The sequence below is a fragment of the Amblyomma mixtum genome, chromosome 5 (assembly GCF_055824585.1).
Source record: "Amblyomma mixtum isolate Tamu chromosome 5, ASM5582458v1, whole genome shotgun sequence".
Classification (NCBI taxonomy): Eukaryota; Metazoa; Arthropoda; class Arachnida; order Ixodida; family Ixodidae; genus Amblyomma; species Amblyomma mixtum.
The window spans coordinates 79,150,042-79,158,920 of record NC_143016.1 but is presented as its reverse complement, the minus strand read 5'-3'; positions in this window follow the sequence as shown (position 1 = coordinate 79,158,920).

Sequence of the window (8,879 nt, the reverse complement as noted above, 5' to 3'; positions counted from 1 at the left end):
TGTTTTTGCTGCATTGTTGAAAAAAAATCAGAACAGTGTAAACTGTTAGTCGCGAACGAAAAAGCGCTAGGAATCGCAGAAATTGCTTTTAAAAAATTATCGGTGAACAAAGCCCCAGCAAAGAATGAAGGTGCCTAACCTGTCTGCTTTTATGGTCAATAAAAATTAAAAGTGCATACAAATCCAACAGCTGCACAAAGGGGTTGGTAAGTTGAATCAGTGAGAGAATTACTTCAGTTTCTTCACCAAACATGTGACGTTTCAGAAGTGTAAACCAACAGGCTATGTGCACTCAAGCCTACGATGAAGACAATTGACGTCTGCTTCTCTAAGGTTTTCTCGGCATGTGTTTCGACGTATGTCGTCAAAATTTAAAGACGGCCCAGGCGGGCTGAGTTGCAGGTGAACTCCTGTTTTTTCGCGGTTTTTTACCAGAATGGCTGCGTAAGCGACACCGGCTGAGGGCTTCGCTCTGGAGCGAGTTTGTGGTGTGATGGACTCGAAGATAAAGAGGATTGTTGTTGATTTAGCATTGCTAACCGCGAAATATTGCGCGAAAGCAGGTTTTTTTTAGGTGCACACCAATGCCACGTACCTGAAAGCTCGATTGAAAGCGATCTTTCGTGACTTGCGCACAGATGGAAGTTGATCAAGACGACTACGTGCAATGGACAGGGCGAGGGCATGGTGTAGTTTAACATGCGGCGTGATCAGCTATGGCGATAGAATAGTGTTCTCATGTAGTGGCCAGAAAAATTGATCTATTCCCGCCGCTGCAAGTTCAAAACCCAGTCGCGGCAATAATTATTTTATTTCTCCAGGTTGGTCAAGGTCGCCCTCATTCGAAGAGTCATTTATTTCTGACCATTTTCTGCATCATTTAACTAACTTCAGAGGCTTCACCACAGGCCGGAATTTGCCAGGTTAGGAGGCCATAACGCTTTCGCGCTAATTAAAAAGGGGGCTACGCAGCACGTGGACATTTAGTATCACTTATCAGGGTCACGTTTTCACGGTAGGCGCCCACTTACATGCTCGATGCAATGTGCTTTGACCTCCGACACCTCCACTTTCTTTGTGTTCCTCTGAAGAGTCGTTAGCGTTAACGCGCGCAAACTCCGGACACCGAGAAAGATAACCGACACGACTGCTCGCACAAAAATTTTCCCGACTATTTCGGCGAAAATGCACTGCGAATTAAAACGCTCTATCCAAGAACAATTGACCGAATCTCTTTGAAATAACAATAATTGGTTATTGAGGAATGGAAATGGCGCAGTATCTATCTCACATCTCTATGGACACCTGAACCACGCCGTAAGCGAAGGGAGGAGAGTGGGAGTGAAAAAAAAAGAGAGAGAAAGAGGTGCCGTAGTCTCTCTTCGAAAGAACATTTATTTTTCTGTGGTCGCGTTGCACATATTCGCTTCCCGACTTATTTTGCTGCCCCTTCATAGCTACATATTCTCTACTAAGAACACAACAGGCCGTGGACTCGAGAATTAGTTCTGTTGATGATTGCAACTAAAAAGTTAACGGCAACAAACGCGACAAATAAGAAAGCACGACGACCGGAGGCACCTCCGGCGAACGTGGCACTGCTTTCACGCTCAATAATGGCAAACTCGCCAAGGTCCTTACCTGTAGTAATGCATAAACACAGTGCCAACATGCTTCCGTTCGTCAGAGATATCGCCAACGCAGGAACACTTCGACTTTGAGGTTGCCAAGAAGCAAGGACTTTGAGCCACCTTTAAGACTTAAGAGGTCCCTAACCCCTACCTCTACCCTCTTTTGCTACGTGAAAAATTGAAGTTTGTTCCTCCACCACGGTAGATTCCGTAAAGACGTTCGTCAGCTAGCGCGATTTCTTGAGGATCGCATACCACGCCGGCGCCTCAACTTCGGTGAGAAAATCTCTGGTGCCCTTAGAGCATGCCAAGGTGAAGTGATCAGCGTCGAAGAAGTGATAACTCCCCCCCCCCCTCCCCCAACTCCCAGAAAAAAACGAGAACAGAATGAATTTCAGCACAAGCAAGAAACGACAATACATTCATAAGCGACGAGATGTGCGCGGACCTCCACCGTTTAGCCATCTTGACCAATGTAGACAGACTTCGCAGCGCCTCCTGAAGTTGAATCTGCAGGCGAATAGAATTGGAACGAATCGTTTTATTTTTCAGGCCCAGGACACGGCAGTGCTCCTTCACTTCCGCAACACGTTTCTTTCTTTTATAATATTGTTTATAAAAAAAAAACATCCGTGGGTACTCCTATAAGAACCAAGGAAGTCGACTTCACACTTTCCGACATAGGCCACTCTGTCACATGACCGACGATTTATGTGATTTTTGCACAGATTATGGTGACTGTTTGGCGATTAAAGCATTCAAACATTTTTCGGTGAAACAGCAGTTTTTCTTTATAGGCTTTCTGCCTTCTACCCAGGCGAGCCTAGGCCAGCATTCCTTAGCCGCCTTGCTTATTTTTCATCTTCCTGTAGTCACAACAATGAAAGTTCTGCTCTATTCCTTCGAGGGCGTTACGTAGCATTTATGTTACCATGAAAAATTCAGGATAGAAACATTAATTGGTTTAGCAGGCTCTATTTACTATGCTAACACTTTCTTCCATGCATATATTACGAGAATCCCTCAAGAATAAGCATTAGAAACCGGTAGCTAACTCGAATTTGCAATAATTTTTAATAAGTGCAATACTTTTGCAATAATTGGGATTTGCTTGCCTTCAAAGTCCCCAGCGCGCTGAATCGCTTTAGCCGGATCACTTTATGTTGGCTGACAAACGGGCTTTAAATGGATCTCACTGATTCACGTCAGAATTAGTTCCACAGCCGTTGTCCCAAGTTCTACACGGCCACCGGAAATGCTAAACAAATGAAAGTATCATGTAATCAGTAAAAACTGCGACTTCGAGGAGATGAAATTCGGAAGCCCTAAAGTTTAAACACACATTAATTTATTTCTCTTTCAGTGAAACAAATCAATAGGGATTTTAACACCAGCTATCTTCGTCTCGTCTTGTGCGTTGACGTACAACAAAACAACACTTGACGAAAAACAGCACTTCGCTATAGTTTCGGAGTCAGAGCAAATGGAAGACAACCGAACGCGTTTGAAACGATTGTAAACAGTAATTATGTGAACAGCTACACTGCTTTGCCAATTCCATGCATCACTAGATTCACTGAATGGTTTCTTTTTTTTTTCTGAAAGTGCACGCCGTTTTGACACATTAGAAAGCGCTCACAAAAACAGCACTTTGCTGTAGTTTAGCAATCCGGGCAAACGAAAAAAAAAAACCAAGCGTGTTTTAACTGGTTTTAAACCGCAACTGTGTACAGCTACACTACACTGCCAGTTTTACGGACAGTGGTCTTTAGCGCTGAAAAATGTATTCGGTCAAGAAGGCGGGATTCAGACACCCTCAGTAGTTTCGGAAAGGTACTTTCATATCATTTGATTATAGCAGAAGTCAGAAAGACACAGGTCACTGGCACCAAGAAATGGCATTGAACACGAAGGAATGAGCCTTCAGTAAACTGGACATATACGAGGCTTTGTTTCCTCCAGCTGCGTACAGTTTTGCTTAGCATGATCCCATCTGTATCAGCCCCGGTTTACACGCTAGCGGCCACACGGAGAACTACAAGAGGGCGTCTTAAACCTCTAATTCTGAGCCAAAAACAATGTCGAGGGAAGTCATCAACATCAAGCAGTCCCTCGCAGTTCTACGTTGCGGACAATAAATATTTTGTAAATTAGTTACGAAAGAGACGATTACAGTACAATTAAAATTAGCATATTGCCACGTATCTTTCTAGCATCCGTTCGTTCGCGCAAGGCCGCAGAAAAGGGGTGTTATCATTTTTGTTCGTGACGCGAGAAGCGACCGGTCTAATCTCGATTGTTCGCAGCCATGAACACCTGCATCTACGTGTTTCCAGATTACTCTAGATGATCTCGACCTGTTATCTCGAAGTTTCCTTGCCGGCTTTAAATTGAACGATGCCGTGAGCAGCGGGCATTCGTAGTTCGACGACTGACGAGCACGTTTGTTGCTTACGCCACCGCCGAGTGATTCAGTTCTTTTGCGGGCGCAATCAGCCCAAATAAAGAGCTTCGTTTCCAAGTCTTGTTGGTGTTTTCGTGACCGCTGGACTGCCGTCACTACAACGTGACATCTGGTGGAGGTGCTGGGTAGCCTCTCATGTTCCGGACACCCCCTACAAGTCGTGACGCCAGCCCTCTGAGTCATCTACCGCAGGACCTGAGTCCAGTACACCGCGCAAGCCGACGCCTGCAAGGGGACGCACCTGAGTTCGGGATTCTGCTGGACCCTACCCGAAAGCGAAAGCCAGCAGCAACGTCAACCATGAGCTTGCCCCAGACGATGACTCCAATCATTCTTCAGCAGCCCCGGGTGCCACCGACCTTCGACGCTTCGCCTGGCGCCGACCCCGAAGAATGGCTGGAACAGTTCGACCGTGCGGCTACCTTCAACAACTGGGACGATGCCACGAAACTTAGGTACGTCTTCTTCGCCTTGGAGGGACCAGCAAGGATCTGGTTTGAGAATGAGGAAGCTAGCCTCACGAACTGGGAAACCTTCAAGGAGCAGCTTCTAAAGACCTTCACGAACGTCGTGCGAAAGGAGAGAGCCCAGCAGCTGCTACAGTCTTGCATACAACACCCAAACGAGACCGCTTCAGTGTACACTGAGGAAATGAAGCGTCTCTTCCGGCGTGCCGACGCAAACATGAAAGAAGAAGAAAAAGTAAAGCTGCTCATGCGAGGAGTTAATGAGCAACTCTTTGCCGGCCTCGTCCGCAACCCACCGAAAACTGTCGCGGAATTTGTAGAAGAGGCATCCACGATGGAAAAAACTCTTGATGCCCGAGCCCTCCAGTATGACCGCCAGCAGCGCGTTTTCTCAGCAAGCTGCTTGGACACCGCTAACAACAATGACCTGCGGGAGGTTATACGTCAAGTTGTGCGAGAGGAGCTCCGACGAATGCTGCCAACGGCAACGCAGCCGCAACTTTCATCGCTCACTGACGTCATCCGGGATGAGGTTCAACTGTCTTTGGGTGTGACGCCGACAACCACGCAGCCTCTGCAGCCCACAGCCATGACTTACGCCGCAGCTGTGCGCCGTCCTGCACCTCGACGACGGGACCCAAGCCCCTATCGCCCTCAGCCAGCTGCGTTGGACCGCCGCCCTCTCGCCCCAACCCTCCCGTCCTACGAGCGTCGCACACAGCCGAGGAAATGCGACGAGTGGAGAACTCCCGACCAGCGCCGCCCACTATGCTTCCACTGTGCCGAAGCCGGTCACGTCCTCCGTCACTGCCCATACAGAAGACTGGGCATCCGAGGGTTCTCTTACGACGCTCCACGACCCCGACCCGGCCAGCGACCAGCCGAAATCGAGGAGTTTTTGCGTCGGGAAGGATGCTCATTGCCGAGCCGCCTATCACGTTCCCCGTCGCCATCTTCACCGCGCTTTGTATCTCCTAGCCGAGGTTCCGCGATGCGTGGACGCTCCCCCTGCCCCCGAAGGTTAAACTGAATAAAGCAGCCTCTGGAGGTGAGGTTGCTTCTAAGCGCAAGGACAAATATCCTCCATCGACGAAAACGCAAGACCATACCTCAACTACGACGACTACACCGACGACGACGACGCGGCCAGACTTGAACCTTATACCACCGCCAAGAGAAGTAACGTCGGAGTACGCCCACCGCAGTCTCACTGCCCGACGAAGCCGAGATCGTACGCCGAAGACAACGTGCAATACGAAAACGCGAACAAGTGACCTTGAAGTTATGGTCGACGGTCACGCGGTTACCGCCTTGGTGGACACCGGAGCTGACTACTCTGTCATGAGTGGGCCACTCGCTGTCCAACTCAGGAAAGTGACAACAACTTGGGATGGCCCACTGATCCGCACCGCAGGTGGTAACCTTATTACGCCGTCAGGACGCTGCACCGCGAGAGTTACTGTAAATGGGAGAACCTATTCTATAACCTTCCTGATCCTACAGCAATGCTCACGAGACGTGATTTTGGGAATGGACTTCCTGAATGAACATCGGGCTATCAATGACCTTCGATCTAAGTCGATCAAGCTTTCCACGGACAAAGCCATACCTGTTGCGACGAGCGCGACTCATCACGTTGCCTTAAACGTCCTCGACGAAGCATTGAGCGTGCCGCCCCGATCAAGTGTCCTTGCCTTCATAGGTACTGAAGACATCGAAAATGCCGAAGGCGTCGTCGAGGGGAACACCCAGTTACTCCTGGATCGAGGAATGGGCGTCGCAAGGGGAGTCGCCCAAATCCGAAATGGCCAAGCCCAGGTGCTGCTAACCAACTTCACTGAAAAATACCGGCATCTAAACAAAGGTACGACGATTGCTTTTCTCGACGAGCTGGTCGACATCAGAGACATATTTGCCCTACCCGACCAACCCGTAGAACCATCTGACCAAGGCCATCAACCCACGTTTGATATCAACCCAGCATTAACCCGGAGCAGACAAGACCAAATACGCAGTCTTCTTCAAAAGTACAGCGATTGCTTCTCATCAGCATCGAATGTGCGACGAACCCGGCTTGCTAAGCACCGCATTGTCACAGACGAACACGCCCGACCACTGCGACAGAGCCCCTACCGCGTATCGCCGCTAGAACGCCAAGCTATCCGCAAGCAAGTTGAGGAAATGCTTCGTGACGACGTCATCCAGCCATCGAGGAGCCCCTGGGCAGCACCAGTCGTCCTAGTGGAAAAGAAAGACGGCACCCTTCGCTTTTGCGTCGATTACAGCCGCCTGAACAGCATTACGAAGAAGGATGTCTACCCCCTCCCCCGCATCGACGATAAATTGGACCGGCTGTGTAATGCTAAATACTTCTCATCGATGGACCTGAAGAGCGGCTACTGGCAAATTGAAGTCGACGAAAGAGATCGCGAGAAGACTGCGTTCATTACACCAGACGGACTCTTCGAGTTCAAGGTGATGCCATTCGGCCTCTGCTCTGCCCCAGCAACGTTCCAGCGAGTAATGGATACGGTGCTCGTAGGCTTGAAGTGGCAGATTTGTCTAGTCTACTTAGATGACGTTGTTGTCTTCTCCTCAAGCTTTGAAGACCATCTCAGAAGGCTTCAGATAGTGCTGGAAACAATCAAGTCTTCAGGACTAACACTGAAACCAGAGAAGTGCCACTTCGCCTACGAGGAGCTGCTGTTCCTTGGTCACGTCGTAAGCAAGGATGGAGTTCGCCCAGACCCTTAGAAGACGGCTGCGATCGCAGAGTTTCCACAGCCTAATGACAAGAAAGCTGTACGCAGATTCCTTGGATTGTGCGCTTATTACCGGCGATTCGTGAAGAACTTCTCGCGCATCGCTGAACCTTTGACCCAACATACCAAAGCTGACGTGCCTTTTAAATGGGAAACGCCGCTAGCGGAAGCTTTCAAAGAGCTGAAGCGCCGCTTACAGTCCCCTCCTGTGCTCGGGCACTTTGATGAAAACGCCGAAACCGAAATCCATACCGACGCAAGCAGTGTGGGCTTAGGAGCGGTCCTCGTTCAGAAAAATGGAAGACAGGAGAAAGTTATCGCGTACGCTAGCCGTTCACTGTCGAAAGCCGAAGCCAACTATTCAACCACCGAGAAAGAATGTCTCGCCATTATTTGGACCACATCGAAATTTCGCCCCTACCTGTACGGACGACCATTCAAGGTTGTGAGCGATCACCATGCTCTGTGCTGGCTAGCCAATTTGAAAGATCCCTCCAGCCGCCTTGCTCGTTGGAGCCTGCGCCTTCAAGAATTCGACATAACTGTAGCCTACAAATCTGGCCGCAAGCATTCCGACGCAGACTGCTTGTCACGAGCCCCCGTCGACGCAGCACCGGAATAGGAAGACGGTGACGCTTTCTTAGGACCATTAGGCGCAAGCAGTTTCGCGCAGCAGCAGCGTTCGGATCCTGAGTTGCAAAGCCTAGTTGATTATCTGAAAGGCAAGACCGCATCGCCTCCCCGAGGGTTCAAGCACCAACTGTCGTCCTTCGTCTTTCACAATAATGTCCTCCTGAAGAAGAACTTCGCGCCCAACAGGACAGTGCATCTTCTTGTCGTGCCCAAAAATCTCAGGCAAGAAATTATGCAGGCATATCATGATAAGCCGACTGCAGGACATCTCGGGATTGCTCGCACGTTGCACCGTATCCAGGAGAAGTACTATTGGCCGCGGCTAGCTACCGACGTTTCCCATTATGTGAAAACGTGCCGTGAGTGTCAGAGACGCAAAACGCCTCCGACTAGACCAGCCGGACTCCTGAACCCCATACCACCGCCAACTACGCCCTTTCAGCAAATGGGGATGGACCTCCTCGGCCTCTTTCCGACTTCATCATCAGGTAACAAGTGGATCACCGTGGCCACCGACTACATGACCCGCTACGCTGAAGCAAAAGCGTTGCCTAGTGGTACCGCAACAGAAGTTTCGTAATTTTTTGTCGAACAAATTCTCCTGCGACACGGCGCCCCCGAAGTGCTCATCACAGACAGAGGAACAGCATTTACAGCGGAACTGACGCAAGCCATTTTAAACTACAGCCAGACAAGCCATCGGAGGACAACTGCCTATCATCCACAAACCAACGGACTCACAGAGCGTCTGAACAAGACCATCGCAGACATGCTCTCCATGTACATCGACGCCGAACACAAGACGTGGGACTCCATTCTGCCCTACGTGATCTTCGCCTATAATACTGCCGTCCAGGAGACAACCAGGTTTACCCCATTCCAGCTGGTATACGGCAGGAAGCCCACGACAACACTCGACGCA